General features: G+C 44.3%; 1 protein-coding gene across 2 annotated transcripts in view; it reads left to right on the top strand.

The window, feature by feature from the left end:
• Positions 1-15,370, top strand: part of LOC126996405 (bestrophin-2-like) — a 169,843-nt gene that overhangs the window by 115,257 nt on the left and 39,216 nt on the right. For both annotated transcript variants that reach the window (XR_007751153.1, XR_007751152.1), the window contains one exon: positions 2,833-2,913. The gene's annotated coding sequence lies outside the window, so the exon portion shown is untranslated. The remainder of the gene's footprint in view (positions 1-2,832; positions 2,914-15,370) is intronic.

Here is a 15,370-nt window from a genome sequence, read left to right as displayed (position 1 = left end):
ACTTTTTCTTTTTCTTTTTCTTCATCCTCTCCCTCCTCCTTCTCTTCCTCTTTTTCCTCCTCCTCTTCTTCCTCCCTCCCTTTCGAAGCATAATACTTCAGCGTGACGGATTCGGTGCCTACATTACCTCGCAGAGACCGGACGTGATGGCCATTACCGAAACTGAGGCCGCTTCTGATCATTAAATGTGTGAATGCTCGCTCAAGGCCAAGGGGCAGGGAATTAGTGGGAAATACAACTGCCTCGACGATGACTTGGCTTGGTAATTAATTTCGGACCTAGAGAATAGGCGACTCACCACTCCTCACATTGTTACTCATGCGACGTGAGAGAATGATATACGTGATCTTGTAACTGGTGATCTTGACAGTATTCTCTCTCTCTCTCTCTCTCTCTCTCTCTCTCTCTCTCTCTCTCTCTCTCTCTCTCTCTCTCTCTCTCTCTCTCTCTCTCTCTCTCTCTCTCTCTGTAGGTTACGTCACTATGTTATGGGGAATCATTATGTAAGGTCCATATTTTTAAAGCTATCGGGCTCTCATTATGACTGTTTTCCAAGGCCACAGGGAAGAGTAATTGTTTTTGTATGGGTGATTTTCTCTTTCAGGATGCAAAAGTCGGGTATATCTTCTCACGGGTATCACAAAACAGTCCATGAAAACCTCAGCAACTTCTACGAGAGCCTTTTCAAATATGCGAACTTAGGAGGTGAGACGTGTCGGACTACGGGCCTAAGTAGTTGCATCAGCCTCCGTCTCGATCTCCACCAAAGGGCTTTCAGTTGCCTATTCTTCCATGTTTTCAGGTTTCCATGTTTCCTCCTCCACGCCACGCGATCTCCATCTACCTGGCCAGTTTGAAAAATGTGGATTCTTTTCCGTCTTTTTTGGGGAAATTTTAACAGTTGTGAATACCAAGAAGGTTTCCTTATTGCTATTCATTGCCCTGAAGTCACTCCCGAAATTACTGGTCCAATGAAACACCTCCAGGGAAGAACCACTCTCTCTTTCTTTAGTTCTCTCTCTCTCTCTCTCTCTCTCTCTCTCTCTCTCTCTCTCTCTCTCTCTCTCTCTCTCTCTCTCTCTCTCTCTCTCTCTCTCTCTCTCTCTCTCTCTCTGTTTCCTTGTCTGTTTCTCTGTCTCTGTCTCTCTGTCTTTGTCTGTTTCTTTGTGTCTCTGTTTCTCTGTCTGTCTGTCTGCCTGCTTGTCTGTGTCTGTCTGTCTGTCGGTAATTTAGTCTTTCTGTCTGCCTGCCTGTCCGTCTCTCTCTCTCTCTCTCTCTCTCTCTCTCTCTCTCTCTCTCTCTCTCTCTCTCTCTCTCTCTCTCTCTCTCTCTCTCTCTCTCTCTCTCTCTCTCTCTCTCTCTCTCTCTCTCTCTCATTAAAAAGACAGAGGATAAAACAACACCAGCTCGACGTGTCATCATAGCGGGCGTGAAAGGGGGCGGCAGTTGGCTCTTCACAAAACAAGAGAGGCGAGCCAACTGCCGCGTTTTTTCATTCCCGGCCATATCTACCTCCTCCATCACCTTCCCTCCCCCTCCCTCTCCCTTCCAAATCCTTCACCCTTTGCTTCCCTTTATCATCAGTTCTTAGTCTTATTTCTCTCTCTCTCTCTCTCTCTCTCTTTTATCGTTCCTCTCCTTCTGTTCTGCGATAATTCATTTATATTCCTCTTGTCATTTGTATTCCTTTTGTTTTTGCTCTTTCTCTGGATTGACTTTTTTCTCGTGTTTTCTGTCTTTGTATCGTTTTACTGTGCTATGCTTTTTATTGCCTTCTTCTTCCATCATCTTCCCTTCCCTTCCCTTCCTTTCCTTTCCTTTCCTTTCCCTTCCCTTCCCTTCTTCCCTTCCCTTCCTTTCCTTTCCCTTCCCTTCCCTTCCCTTCCCTTCCCTTCCCTTCCCTTCCCTTCCCTTCCCTTCCCTTTTCTCCCTCTCTCGAAACATTCCCTCTTTGCTTCTCATTTATCATCTCCTCTCAAGTCTTATTTCTCTGTTTCTCGTCCCTCTCCTTCTCCTCCTCTTTCCATGTTTTCCATTTATATTCCTCCCTTTTTTTTCTTCATTCTCTTTGCATTGCCTTTTTTTTAAATTTCTGGTCTATTTCTTTGCTCTGCTTCACCTCTATCATATATTTTTTTTTCTCTCTTCTCTGTCTCTCTCTTCCTTTCCTCCTCCTCCCTGGTTTTCCATTTATATTCCTTCCTTTTATCTCTTCATTCTCTTTGCATTGCCTTTTTATGTTTGGTATTTTCTAACTTGGTATCACTTTGCTCTGTCATACTCTTTATTTTCTTCCTCTATTATTCCTCTGTTTTCCCTGTTCTTCATCCCGCTATCAAAACTTTTATATTCTTCCATGCCCTCCTTTCCTCTTTCTCATTTCTTCTTCATCTCTTTCCTTGTCCTCTCCTGCCTTCCTTCTTTCTCCTTTTCTTTCTTTCATTTCTCGCCTCCGCCTCTTCTCCTATCGCACAGTCTTACCCTGCTCTTCCTTCTTTAGTCTGTCCTTACTACTCCTTCCTTTAGTCCCAACGTCAGCAGGAAAGAGAGAGAGAGAGAGCGACGGCGGGAGGAAGGGAGAAGCCGTAGAGTTGGAGAGAGCGAGTCAATGAATGAGAGAAACGAGTCTATTTGGAGGAACAGGTGAGGGAGGAGGAGGAATATCGACGTCGGGGAGTTACTCGATGAGAGGGAGAGAGAGACTAGAGAGAAGCGGAGGAATGGGGAGGCGGAAGGGACAGGGAGAGAGAGAGAGTGGGAGAGGAAAGATGGAGTGTGAAAAATGGGATGGTAAGAAGAATGTGACGTCTTTTCTCTCCCTCTTTTTTTCAGATCTTGTGTAGCCCTTTCTTCCGCCTCCTCCGGCCCAGCAAAGAGCCGCGAGGGATCTGAATAATCCATTGTTTAGTCCGGGTAAGTTGCGCTCCTTTCTTTTGTGTTTTTCATCCATGCTAAGTTTATAATATTTTCCTTCGCTTCCCTCGATCTCCTTCTCTTTCTTTCCTCCTGCTGCTGCTGCTTCTTTCCCTTCTTCTACTCATTCGCCTCCTCTTCCCTCCTCCTCCTCCTTCTCTTCTTCTTCTTCATCTCCGAGCTTCGCCTCTTTCTGAACTTCTTCCTCGTTTATCATCCTGCTAAGCCCTCTCTCTTTCTTCTCGTCTTCTCATGTTCCTCTCTTTTCTCCTCATTCTTCTTCTTTTTCTTACACTCCTCCTCCCTCCTCCTCCTATTCCTCCTCTTCCTCTTCTTCCTCCTCCTCCTCCTCCTCTTCTCCTTTCTTTCATTTTTACTTCATAATTTTAGTTCACTTCCTTTTCCTTTCTTTCTAGAGTTTCCTTTTTTGCCTTTTTACAATTTTTTCGCATGTTTCACCTTTTCTTATGTTAACCTCTCTCTCTCTCTCTCTCTCTCTCTCTCTCTCTCTCTCTCTCTCTCTCTCTCTCTCTCTCTCTCTCTCTCTCTCTCTCTCTCTCTCTCTCTCGTTAGTCTTGATAAATTATAATGAATGATCCGTGAATTTATCGATGCATTCCATACCAAAAAGTATTGTATAAATTTTAGCGCTGCATTTTTTTTTTTTTGCTTCGTAATTGTACTCGAGAAAAATTATAAATACTTTTTGTCAAGAATGATTTAGTTTATCCTTCGTTTTGTTTTCACTCCTGTCAAGCATAATAGCATTGATATCCCGTTCACATAAACACTCACACATAAACAACGGATGGCATAATCTCGGATATTATATTTCAAGGTATTTATACATTGTTTGCTTATGGAAACTGTTATATTGTACTTATTTACAACGATGCCGTAACTCAGTATTGAAGCGAGGCAATAGCATGGAATGGAAATGGGTTTTGATGTAGGAAGTGCAGGAGCATTAAGTGCACCGCCGAGAGTCCCTGAGAGTTACATCAGATTCTTTTTAAAGTTATTAGCCTTTACTAACATTTTTTTTTTAGATCTAAGGAGACAGTTCGAGCTAAAAAAAAAAAAAAAAAAAAAAAGCCCGCTACTCACTGCTCCCGAACAGAGGTCAAAGGAGTGTCCAATACTGTGGTTGATTTGTAGTTTTTTTTACCCGTTTTTAATGCGTTGTTAGTTGCTATTGTTTATTTTTATATCTTTTTACGACTGAGTATGTAATATGTCGACATAACTGAAAATCCAACAGATCTAACTAACTCCACTAAAAGTTAAACTGAAAACTATGCACATGAATGTTGATGAATACATCATAAGACGGTGTTAAGAAGACATTCGAAGGTGATGATATGCGTTGATAGTATTGTTATTAAAGTTTTCACACCGTAATATAGACCTGACCGAGATGGGAATGAAAGTGTGAAGAACTGGCTGGCTCTCTTTCCTCACTGCCGATTGGAGTGCTTAGTTTTGTGTATTATAAATATATCTTTCAATGCCATTCCGTTTTTCTTTAGTAATTGCAACTTCCCCTGAATACCTTTGTTAGAGACTTCCTTCTACTGGCTCGTTCTCTTTCCTCACTGCCGATTGGAGTATTTAGTTATGTGTATTGTATCTTTGAACGCCATTATGCTTTTTCTTCTTCAGTAATTACAACCTCCCCCGGATACCTTTGTTAGAGACTTCCCATACTTGACCAAACAGCTTTATGGTCTCGGGGAAGCCACGCGGAGTAGCCTCTCGTCCGCCCCTCACCAACAAAAACCTTTACATTAAGCGAGAGGGAAAAGAAATAGATGTCTATACTTCGACCAACTGTTTCCTTTTCCCCCACTTTTGCTCCTCTTGGTCAGCTCCCTCGAGGCCTCTCATCGCTCCCCTTTTCTTATATCCCCTCAGAGGCTCTCCCCTCACTTCACCCCTCCTTTCTCTCTCCCCTTCCAGACCCACTACGCCTTCCCTTCTCCAGCCTTCCCCCCCACCTCCCGTTTTCCCTCAGCGCTCCTCCCTTTTCTCATCCCCTTATCCCTAAATTTCTTTCCCCTCTCTTACCCTCAGCGCCTCCCTCTGCCCTTCCTCTCCCCTCACTACCCGACCTCACTCTACAACTCGTCATAAAAACATAACTAAACTGCGCTATGAGAAAGGAGGGAAAGAATAAATGAGATTGCCCGAGGGTAGGGGCGGCGAGGGTCAGGGAGGGAGAGGAGGAAGGCAAAGAGGAAAAAGGCAAAAGTGAGGGGGTAAGGGACGAAGAGAGGAGGGGGAGAGTACGTAGGGGCTTGAGGAGAGGATAAAATAATGGGTAAAAAAGAGGGGAGGTTAAGGGAGGCTGGATGTTGTGTGTGCAGGGAAGTATGGGCCGAAAGGAAATAGGAAAGGGAGGGTTAGGGAATGAAGTGAGCGGAATGTGAACTAAAAAAGAATATCTGGGAAAAAACCGGCGATTATTATGGGGGAGAGAAGTGAAATATGTCCCGAGGGAGAGTGTTGCTAAAAATAATGAAGGTTTGGGGCGCGGCGGCATCTCCAGGTCAATTAGAGAAAGTGAGCTAGTGCACAGAGAGAGAGAGAGAGAGAGAGAGAGAGAGAGAGAGAGAGAGAGAGAGAGAGAGAGAGAGAGAGAATGATAATGATAATAATAATAATAATAATAATAATAATAATAATAATAATAATAATAAATTGAGACGAGGGTGAAGGATATCAGTTATTAGAAGAAAATGACGAGTCAAAGGAGAGAGTTAAAGGAAAAGAGAATGAAACGAGAAAGATCGAGGGTGCTCTTTGTCTGGAGGAGAAGGAGGGGGAGGAGGAGAAGGAGGAGGAGGAGGAGGAGATGGTGGTGGTGGTGGTGGTGGTGGTGGAGGAGGAGGAGGAGGAGGAGGAGAGGACGAGGAGGAGGAGGAGGAGGAGGAAACAAGACAAAGCATGTAACACTGCCTGTTGGCTTATTAAGCTTATTAAGAGGCTGCCGGCCATTGTGATTTATGCATTCGTCAGGTTCCTCAGTGACCAACAGACAGCAGTTGTACGCACGTGCGGGACCGTTCATCTCGCTCCTGACGCAGCAAAGTAACGGGTAAGTATCTTCTTTTACAAGAGTGTTGCTCCACTAATTGAGTAAATGTTTCTGCCGATGAATCTTCTGCATCGCTTCGCTTAAACTGGTTAACTCTTAATTCAAATAATCGCGTTGGTTTGTAACTAAGAAATAACTGAGTCATCAACATTAGTAAACTTGTCTTGGTACTTGAGGACCTATATCATAACCCCTCGTAGTTGTCTCTTTTTTAGAGTACAGAGTTTGTCATTTAAATCGGCCCTCATTCGGCTGGGGCCTCAACGATGGTAAAAGATTCCTAGGGCGTCGTAGCGTGGTTGAGTAATTCGGCGGCCTTGCAATTAGGGATGAGAACTGGACTGCATTTTCCAGGTGAGGTGATAGGCAATTAGTGTACAAAATAGGAGGAAGAGAACGAAAAGGAGAAAAACAAGGAAGATGACGACGCCGAGTTAGAGGACGAAGACCAGATGGAGGAGAAAGTGGAGATGGCGGATAAAAGACGAAAACGAAGGAAGATGCGGAAGAAGAGGAGGAGGAGAAGAAGAAAAGAAGCAACACAAGAATTAGGAGAGCCGATAAGAGGGAAGAATTACGAGGAGGAGAACAAAGAGAAGAGGAGGAGAAGGAGGAGGAAAACATCCCGAGGAAATAACGAAATAGATCCACCTTATATATTTTGATCTGTTCCTTTTAAAACTTTCCCCTCCTCATCTAATTCTCCGTGCTTTTTCCGTCTACTTCATCTGACATCGATACAAGTTAAAAAAAAAGAAGAAAATCATGGTACACAAAACCAATACTCTTCTATCCGAGAAAACAAAAGCAGATAAAAGACAAACCCGCAGGGGAGAAGAAATATCCCGGAAAATGTTGAAGGAAATCAGTGAAATTCGCAAGAAAGAGTTTCCCTTATTATTGCCCTCGAGACCCACCTGCCTAATTAAGACTGGGAACACCTGCGCTACCTGGGGGTCTGTCCACGATGGGGGAGGGGGAGCAGGAAGAGAGGGAGGTGGGAGAGAAGCAGTGAGGGGGTGGGAGAGGGGAATGTGGAGTGGTTAGGGAGGGGTAGTTTTGCAAGGACAGGTGAGGAGAGGGAGGGGAGGAGAGGGATGAAGGGGAGGGGCGGTGAAATGCAAGGAGACGGGGGGGGGGGGGGGAGGAGGCGAGGGAGGAGGTGGACGCAGGGGAGAGGTGAAGGAGAGGCAGGCGGTATCCTATTTCCTCTCCCTCCTTCATCCCTCCAGGTTTTTGTCCTTCACTTCTTGTCCTCCTTCATTTCCCCTCCCTCCTCCTCCTCCTCCCCTTGTCCTGTGCCTTCGAGCCTGACCTCATCCTTCATTCCTTCTTTCCCTCCTCCTCCTCTTCCTCTTTGACCCCGTGCTCTTTCTCCTCCGCTCTAATAGGCGTGTGGGCGGCGAAAAAGGAGAGGAGATATATTAAACTTTCGGGAGGAAACGAAATATAAAAGCAGGCGAGCAAACGGGACGCTCAATAACATCAGGGCAGAGCGATGCTAACTAGAGGAAGCATGCGGAAGAAGATACACACAAAGAGGCAGACGCAGAGGAGAGATACATAAAAACACATTGGGACAGACGTAGAAGGGAAAGGAATATACAGACTGAAAAGAGAAGGGAACATACAGACACGAATAGGCAGTCATAGAAGAGCTTACACACAAACAGACGTAGAAGAGAAGGGAACATACGGACACAAACAGACATAGAAGAGAACAGACGAACACAAACAGACATAGAAGAGAAGAGAACATACAAACACAAACAGACATAGAAGAGAAGGGAACAGATGAACACAAACAGACATAGAAGAGAAGGGAACGTACGAACACAAAGAGACATAGAAGAGAAGGAAACATAAAAACACAAACACATGGAAGAGAAAGGGAAAAGAGAGGATGCAAGGAAATAGTATTGTGATACAGGCGCATGAATCTTCAATAAATACAAGGAAACAAAGGCACCCGGAAAGAATATTTATATGCAGCCGTAAATAGACGATGTTGAAAGTAAAATATATACACAAGACGAAATGACGAAAGAGAGAAAAGATGAAGAAAGCGAAGAAAACGAAATAGCTACAAGAGAGAGAGAGAGAGAGAGAGAGAGAGAGAGAGAGAGAGAGAGAGAGAGAGAGAGAGAGAGAGAGAGAGAGAGAGAGAGAGAGAGACGGTGAGTGAGAGAAAGGGGAGGGGGTCACACACTACTTTCGACCCACAGGAAGACAGAAACACACACACACACACACACACACGCTCCATAAAATAATCGATAAACAGTTAAGCATCTTTAATTCTTTAGGAAATGGATTAGGTAAGGGGACATAAAACTGCTGATGGAAGCTGCTTAATTGTCTGAAGGAGTGAGGGAAAAGCGGCGAGACGGAGGGAGAGGAGAGGGAGGGAGGAAAGGAGGGAGGGAAAGAGGGAAGGGAGAGAGGGAAGGTCAAGGGACCAGAGGAAAACGCTTGAGACCACGAAGATGAGGAATAAAGGAGAGGGGAATGAACTCTGCCAGGGATTGAAACTAAGTGTCTTGATATGCATTAGGACGAGAGAGAGAGAGAGAGAGAGAGAGAGAGAGAGAGAGAGAGAGAGAGAGAGAGAGAGAGAGAGAGAGAGAGAGAGAGAGGAGTAATGATGTTTTCCCTTTTCCCCTCCTCTAATTAGTTCTCAAAAGATCTTCGTCGTTAATATATTTTTTCCTCTTCATCCCCACCTCTCAACCTTTGTCTATTTCTTCTTCCTCCTCCTCCTCCTCCTCCTCCTCCTCCTCCTCCAGTAACCCCCGATTTGCAACCTCCTCCACTCCCCCTCCGGCCTCCACCCAGCAGATTCCTATTTTCTCTCTCTCTCTCTCTCTCTCACACACACACACACACACACACACACACACACACACACACTAAGCCTGAAGCGAAAGTTGCTGTGGTGCGAGAAAAAGTGTAGTGGCCTCGAGAGAGAGAGAGAGAGAGAGAGAGAGAGAGAGAGAGAGAGAGAGAGAGAGAGAGAGAGAGAGAGAGAGAGAGAGAGAGAGAGAGAGAGTTGCATAGAAAATCAGACCACACAGACCCCATGGTCCAGACTAGGTGGTCCGTCCTTAAAACCTAACTGATTCTACATTAATCAGATGGCTCCAAAACTTTGCATTTCAACTCTAGTTAATATTAAGTTGAAGGAAGTGATGGTCGAGCCCGTTTTTTAAAGGAGTCAATCGTGTTTGCACTGGACCACTGAAGGTGGGAGGTTATTCCATTTTCGCACTACAACGTTGGTTAAGAAAAAATTGGTGCAGTCTGATACTTGTCTACATTTACGTTTTTGTGCCATTATTCCTCGTTCGCAAAGTGTCATCGATCGTAAACAATTTTGATTTGACCATATTCGTAAATCCATTAAGTATTCTAAAACTTTCAGTCAGTTTTCCTCGGAGGCGACGTTTCTCAAGAGAACATGTTAAGGGTGGAAGCCTCTCGTCGTAGGGTTTGTTGCGCAAGGAAGGGATCATTTTTGTTGCCCGACGTTGAACACCTAATTAGTTTAGCTGTGCCCTTTGCATGGTGGGGAGACCAAAACTGTACCGCATGTTCCGAGTGGGGTCTGACTATACTAGTGTAGAGCGGAAGTATTACTTGAGAGTGATTAAACAGGAAATAAAAGTCGCACAATTCAAATAAAAAGTTGGTCAAAAGTCACTCAGAGAGAGAGAGAGAGAGAGAGAGAGAGAGAGAGAGAGAGAGAGAGGGGAGGGGGATCGCGCGTCAGTCCCATTGTCTCTCACTCGCCATCGAGCGCCACACAGATTTACGAGTGTCGGTGTTTCACTGTGATGGCTTTTATCTGTTTACCCGTGGGAAGGGAGGGAGGGAGGGAGAGTAGCGGGAAGGGAGCGAGGGAAGGGGAGAGCAAGCGGGAGGAAATTGCCTCAAATACAACATGCTTACACAAACACATAAAGGAGTATGGAGGGTATTCATAACGCGGGGAGGACATGATGAGAGAGAGAGAGAGAGAGAGAGAGAGAGAGAGAGAGAGAGAGAGAGAGAGAGAGAGAGAGAGAGAGAGAGTATTCGCCAAACAAAGACCCTCCAAGCTAACTCAAGAAGCCTCGTTGTTTTGTAGTGGCGGTGATCAGCTTGGCTTCTGGAGGACCGGGCAGGCAAGCACTCTCTCTCTCTCTCTCTCTCTCTCTCTGTGCAAGCTTTTATTTACTTTATTTGCTGTGACTTTTTTTTAACTTTTTTTTATTCGTCTGATTGCCTTTGTTTGTCTCTGGCTTCTCTACCGCTCCCTGCGTCTGTCTGTCTCCGTCTGTGTTTCTTTTACGTGTCTGCATGTCCATTTGTCAGTCCGGGGTTCTAGCTGCCTGCGTCTGTGTTAGTCATTTTCTTGTTTGTCTTTTTCTCTGTCTGTGTCTGTCGGTGTTTGTCTGTGCTTGTGTGTCTGTCAGTCTTTCTCTCTGTGTCTGGTTCCTTGTCTGTCTGTCTGCCTTTCTGTATCTGTGTGTCTGGTTACTTGTCTGTCTGCGTCTCTCTCTCTCTCTCTCTCTCTCTCTCTCTCTCTCTCTCTCTCTCTCTCAAGCCGGCTAGAGTGTGGGAACGTCCATTTTCACCACCTCCTAAAGCGTAATGAGCTTAAGCATTATGTATGTACTGGCTCGTAGGCGGCGACGGCCGGCAACACCATCACCTAATTGTTGTTTCAGTGGTTCGCCAGCGCGGAACAACAACACACTTATTCAATGGGACTTATTTACCATTCTCTTCGGATACTGTGGCTGCTTATATTAGCGCTTGTCTGACGATGAACAACACTTCCGTAATGCTATTATAGGGGATTGCCAACACAGCACGACACAGCACGACGCAACAGACTCGTTCCAACGGGCTGGTTCACTATACATTAAGGATTTTGTAGCTATAGCTTATGTACTGGCGCGCGTGTGTTGGGACGAGGAACAGTTACATAATGAAGTTACAGAGGGTCACCTGCGGAACACAACACAGGCTTTATTTAGTTTGGTGTTTCCATAGTGTTACATCCGTCGTGCGGCTGAAAATCAAGAGGGAGAATTAAGTCACCTCGGAAACTAAATTTGATCTTACTTTGCTTTTATATACGGGGCAGGATTTGCAAGTTCATTTCTTTTATACAATTTATTCGGCCTTTGACGTGAGACACTTGAGTTTTTTTTTTTTTTTGGGCAATGTGAATGTGTTTGGGTTATGCCGAGGCGTTGGATACTGAGTAAGTGATTGTGTGTATATCATTACTCTTAGGGACAAGGTTAGATGTATTGACACTTGGGTAGGAATGTGATGAAGGATTCTGCATGTAAAGTTGTTTTATTGATTTCTATTCTTTATACGTATAAGTCGCTACATCTATCTATTGTAGTTTGTTTGTATGCTTCCGTGTGAACTTACATCATCCTCTTTGGTACCAGCTTGTGTTTGTGTCTGTATTGTGTGTGTGTGTGTATGTGTGTATCTGAGCGTGTGTGCGTGTGACCAGCACTATTTTTAAACGCATGGCTTTGAACTCCTTTTTTTTCGCTCCACCACATGCATTATTTCAGCTCTTACTTTCGTCCTGCTCGGCGCTGCACGGACTGAAGCATCGCGTGTTTTAATGCATATCCGAGCACTGCATTTCATCGACGCTGTCTCCCGTTGCTGCTGTTGTGTGTACAATGCGAGTGAGCAATTTACGAAGGGGGAGGGGTGATGGGGTATGAGAAATAGGAGGGGGAAGTGGGGTGGTGGAGAGATGAAGAGAAGTGGGTGATAAAAATAGGTGAGGGAGGGGAATTCATAGGAGCAGTGGGTAAGAGGTTAAAGAGGGGTGGACGAGGGGCGTTGAAGGGGCGGGAAGTAAAAAGAAGAGGGGGAGGGTGAATTAACTTTCTATTATAAATGTTAAGGCGGGCGTAAGGAAGCATCAGTATAGGGAAGGTTTTAGGTGGACGAAAAAGGGTGGAGGTGGAAGGAAAGTGGACGATAAATTACTTGGCTCCATAAAGTTTTGCGGTGAAGGGAATGGCGGGGCTGTGCGTGGAGGAGGGTGGAGAGAAGGGAGGAGCCGGGGAGAGAAAAATAGTGGAGGGAAGGAGGGGAATGAAAAAAAAATGGATAGAAGGCGAAAAAAGCTAATGGAGAGAACGACAGGACTGGATGCAAAGGAGTGAAGGGAGGGAATACAGAAAGAAAAGAACTGAAGGAGAGACAGGTACTGAAAATTAGTGGAGAAGTGCAGAAGTTAGAAAGAAGTGGATAAAAAATGTAGGAAATGCAGGAAAGAGAGGAAAAGGATAAGGGGCTGTGCGTGGAGGAGGGTGGAGAGAAGGGAGGAGCCAGGGAGAGAAAAATAGTGGAGGGAAAGAGGGAGCTGAAAGAAAAAAAAATGGAGAGAAGGGACGCACTGAAAAAAAGTTAGTGGAGCGAAAGACAGGACTGGATGCAAAGGAGTGGAGGAGGGAAGGGAGGAAGTGGATAAAGAGGGATACTGAAAAAAACTGTGGAGGAGAGAAAGGAGTGGATAAAAAGATTAGGAGAAAAAGAGAGGGGAAAGGTGATGGAAAGAGGACGAGGAAAGAGGGGAACTGGACAAAGGAAGAAAAAAAAAGTAAAGGGAAGAGAACGATTGGATAAAGATAAAAAAAAAAGTAGAGGGGAGAAAGGTGTCCAAGAACAAAGGGTTAAGATGTAGGGAAGGGTGTGAGGGATAATGGAGATAAACAATGACAAGGGAAGAATACGTTGGAGGAACAGAGTGGTGGATTGAGGTACCTAATGCAACTTCGCGGCGGTGCTATTAAAGGCAAGGAAATGGAAGAGAACACTGACTAACAAAAGAAGAACAGGGAAGGTGAAGAGAAGCTAAACAATGAGAAGGGAAGCATACGAAGGAGGAACAGAGAGTGGTGGATTGAAGTACCTAATGCAACTTCGCGGCGGTGATATTAAAGAAGAGGAAATGGAAGAGAACACTGACGAACATAAGAAGAACAGAGAAGAAGGTCGATGAAGAAGAGGTGAAGAAGTGAAAGTGGTGTCGAGTAAGTGAAGGAGAATGAGGGAGAATAAAAAAGGAAGCAAGAAGCAGCAAACGTGAGAAATTCCGAGCAAAATGACGGAGGAAAGGCAAGTGAGTTGATTGATGAAAATGTTGTGGATGACGAAGAGCGAAACGAAAGAGGGAACGCAGGAGATGTAGAGGCTCAAGGAAAAAATTGGGGCATGAGGAGCAGAAAGGAAGGCGTACAAATAAGTAAAAGTTGGAAAAAGTTAATTAGAGGAGGCGGAGGAAGAGGTTAGACAGGTGAAGGAAAAAAGATGAGGATAGATTAAAGTCGGGAAAAATGAACGAGAAGAGAGGAGAAGAAAAAAACAACTCGCAAATAGAATGAGAAAAATGTGAAAAAAATGATGAAAAGTAAAATGATCATAGAGAGGTAAGTGGTAAGAGAGGAAAAATATATACAATAAAATAGAAGGAGTGTGAAAATAAAAAAAAATGTGAAAAAAATGATAAAAAGTAAAATGATCATAGAGAGGTAAGCGGTAGGCGAGGAAAAATATATACAATAGAAGGGAAGGAGAAAAGGAAAACATTAAATGGGAGCAGAGAGGGAAGAGAACGAATGAAGAGAAAGGGAGGAAGGAAATGGCAATGGAAAGAAAACGTAGGAATGGAATGGCGCAGGAAAAAAAATAAATGTTGTTGAGAATCCTTTTCTCCAGCAAATATAATTATCTGTTTTTTGCTCTCCGAGTGTTGCTTGTTTTTCTCTGCTTTCGTCCTTTCATTTCTCGCTGTGCTATTTCGTTTTTCTTCGTTCTTCGTTCCGCTCCTTCTCTTCGCATTCGTTTTAATTCCCCTAATAAGGAAAGGATAATAAAACAAAATGCCAAGAGAAAATATAACTTAATCCAGAGAGAGACGGGGAGAGAGAGAGAGAGAGAGAGAGAGAGAGAGAGAGAGAGAGAGAGAGAGAGAGAGAGAGAGAGAGAGAGAGAGAGAGAGAGAGAGAGAGAGAGAGAGAGAGAGATCGGTTTTATGGCAGCATAATTCTGAAAATTTCATATTAGATTTCCAAAAGCATTACTTACACACACACACACACACACACACACACACACACACACACACACACACACACACACACACACACACACAAACAGGCACGCATATATCACTTTTTTGATGAATGGCCTCAGCGCAGAGTTATTGCCTACCTGTCAGTCAGAAGAACATTTGCGAATACAATAATCCGACCTTTATCATTTCATTTTTCTCTTCATTTTTTCCTTTTTTTTATAATCATTATCGTCCAAAGCTCCACCGAAGTTGTCGCGACGCATATCTGGCAGCTGCAGATCCAACATGATTTTACTCTCAGAAAGCTGTTACCCGATGTAGGTCAGGGGGGTCAGGGTAACTCTCTCTCTCTCTCTCTCTCTCTCTCTCTCCTATAATTTTGTTCCTCCTCCTCCTCCTTCTTCCTCTTTCTCTTCCTCTTCCTCCTCCTGCTCTTGTTACTTCTACTACTACTACTACTACTACTACTACTACTACTACTACTATTACTACTACTACTACCACTACTACTACTACTACTACTTATTGTAGAATTAGTACTGGTAATTACTATTTTTATACTAGTACTGCTGCGAACGCCACTGTTTAGAATTATAACAATAACAACAACAATAATAATAATAGTAATAATAATAATAATAATAATAATAATAATAATAATAATAATAATAATAATAGTAATAATGATAATGGTAATGGTAATAATAGTAATGATAATAATAATAATAACAATAGCAATACTAACCAATTACATAGTGAAACAGTATCCTGAGTAACAACAACACGAACAGCCCCACGAGGTCACAAGCCAAGTCAATAACGCGAAAACTGAGGAGCACCCGGGAGCCTGAGGACAGACATCGCCGGGTAGATAATAGCTACCTTGAGTGGCGTGAGTGGTCCTCGCCGCCCTTATAGGTTTCCTCCGAGTGTCAGGAGAGAGTCAGATTATCCTTAGAGATACGGCCGGAGAGGGGCTCGTAAATCTCTCCCTCTCTTATTTCATCTCAGTGGGGCGAGAAGTATTGACTTGCTGCTGCCGGCCGAGTCAGCAGGCAGCGGGGGTCTGCAGCAGCTCAGCGGAATGAAAGGGAGGGAAGGGAATGGATGGGGAGGGGTGGAGGAAAGGAGGTGTTTGTGGTAACAGCTGGAGGCAGAAACACGAACCTGACATTTAGCTCCATTTGTGACTGTCTGTGAAGAGGAAGAGAGGGAATGAAGGAGGGAGAGGGAGGAAGAGGGAGAGAAGGGAGGGT

The sequence above is a fragment of the Eriocheir sinensis genome, chromosome 10, assembly GCF_024679095.1.
Source record: "Eriocheir sinensis breed Jianghai 21 chromosome 10, ASM2467909v1, whole genome shotgun sequence".
Classification (NCBI taxonomy): Eukaryota; Metazoa; Arthropoda; class Malacostraca; order Decapoda; family Varunidae; genus Eriocheir; species Eriocheir sinensis.
The sequence above is the reverse complement of the archived record's forward strand: the minus strand, read 5'-3'. Positions and strand labels throughout refer to the sequence as shown.